The 2139-nt window shown below is 32.0% G+C and overlaps 1 protein-coding gene across 1 annotated transcript in view; it reads right to left on the reverse strand.

Moving 5' to 3' along the window:
- Nucleotides 1–297, reverse strand: part of LOC116401010 (zinc finger protein GLI2-like) — a gene marked incomplete at its 3' end in the record, with an annotated part of 32074 nt that extends 31777 nt beyond the window's left edge. Inside the window, exon 1 of the mRNA XM_031879182.1 lies at nucleotides 247–297. The remainder of the gene's footprint in view (nucleotides 1–246) is intronic.
- Nucleotides 298–2139: the final 1842 nt, after the last annotated feature.

Raw genomic sequence — 2139 nt, forward strand, 5'->3', positions numbered from 1 at the left:
CAGCAGAAATCAAGCTTCCATAAACGACTCTATTTATGTTAGTGATAAATGAATAAAGAGCAGATTAATAAACAGATTAATAAGAAGGTTTAAAGTGTTTCTGCAGAACGCGTCTCTCAAACATCACTTTAGAGCCTTTACAATAAGAAGACTGGATGAATATGAATATGAATATGAGCACCGGTTCACGGTGCCTGATGGAGACTCACATGGAAGCGGCGCGGAGCACATGGCGGACCAACTCACCCCAAGTGTCCCGTCCTGGGCTCCTCTCGGCCGGCTGCTCTCCTCTCGACTCCTCGGCCTCCTTCAAACTTCTTCTGTCTTCTCCGAGTCAAACTTAATGAAGAGAACAAACATCCATCTGCAGGAGCTCCGCGCGGCTTCTCTGGAGAGTTAGTCCGTGTCAGAGTGAGGGCGCAGCGGGCACCGGGTCCGGGTTTTTCTCCGGGATCCACCGGAGCTCAAAGAAACACGGAGGAGACTTTTAACAAGTGAGGAGACGGAACTTTCAGCGGGATGCTGCGGAGCTTCTTCAGCGCCCTCCTCCTCCTCCTCCTCTTCCTCTCTGACCCCCCCCCTAACCTCATCATAATTTATCTGTGATCAATAAACAGATCCAGATTATTAATCATCTCAATATTCAGCTTCAACAGGCAACTTAAACTATTGATTAATATCATAACTTATATGAACAATAGTCATTATTATTATGTATTTGTCTTTATCTCGTATTTATGGTTATTTTTATTTTATTAACTTTTATTGTTTTGCTGAATGTTCACATTGTTTGCACCGTTTTGTTTAAATAAAGGTTGAATTAATGAAACATATTAATTCATATTTAGGAGCAGAGTTCGCTGATTGTGATTCACACAAATGTACAAATAGAAATATGAATATGATTTTATTCCTGCTGCACTTTACACTAAATATAAATATAATAATATTCAATAATTGTTCTTATTAATCAACTTTTAATTAAAAATGTTTTAGGAAAGTAACGCAGCAAAACAGCAGAAATATTAAGAATATGAATCCGTATAAAACACACAATAAGCTCCTAAAACGATGTAAAATGTTACATACGTTTTAAAGTATTTACAGCATATTTAATTTAATTCATATTTAAAGGAGAATTAAATGTATTTAATGTAGATTGAATATCATGAAGAAGTCTGTGTTGTTCAGTTAATATTGATTCCCGGATCAATAACCTCAGTGTGTATGATGGGATGTCCTGATTATTATTTATATTCTGATTATACATGAAACAGCGACACGTGGTGGTCGTCTGAGGGAACTGCATGCAAATCTCAAACCAACAGATTAATACAGTGTATGTCTAAAGTTCAGAGTTTGTTTAATAAAAAGCTAAAAGTCAGATTGATAATAATAATGATATAATAATATCATATATATATATATATAAAGTATTAAAAAGGGAATCAGATGAAACCTTTATAGATCTGTTCTATTTCTAATAAACATCAATCTGTACTTATTGTATTTTAAATATATAATATATATAAATGAATATATTAATGAGATCAGAAGCTGTTTGATTTGCAGTAACTGAAGTTATTGAAACGTGTTGAGACTAATAATTCAGATTCATATTAGTTAAAAGAGGAAACAGCGCCCTCCTGTGGACAAACCACACAGCAACACAAATATCATTAATTCATGAATACTTTATGATTTATTGATCGTTTCTACAACATGCAGATGATTAATGTGTTTGTTTTTATTTAAATATTTACATTTAAAACAGTGACTGAGGTGAACACAAAGTATTTATTGAAGTATTGAAGTATTAAGATCATTAAATTTAACAAACATCAAAATAAATTCTGTTTAAAATAAAGTTTGATTATCTCTCATACAAATCAATCGACACGATTGATTAACGTCGGAACAGTTTTAATAATATATATAATATTATAAAATATATAAAAATATTATAAATATGATAATATTTTAATAATATTAAATTATTTAAAATATTTATATAATTTCGATTTAAGTGAAAAAAGTTATTTTATTTAGAAAAATTAAAATAAATAGAAATGTATTTAATAGCCTGCTGTTCTTGTTTAGTCTCTAACAAACAAACCGAGTTCTGTGTTCATGCAGAAG

The sequence above is a fragment of the Anarrhichthys ocellatus genome, unplaced genomic scaffold, assembly GCF_004355925.1.
Source record: "Anarrhichthys ocellatus isolate YVR2014 unplaced genomic scaffold, GSC_Weel_1.0 scaffold233, whole genome shotgun sequence".
Taxonomy (NCBI): Eukaryota; Metazoa; Chordata; class Actinopteri; order Perciformes; family Anarhichadidae; genus Anarrhichthys; species Anarrhichthys ocellatus.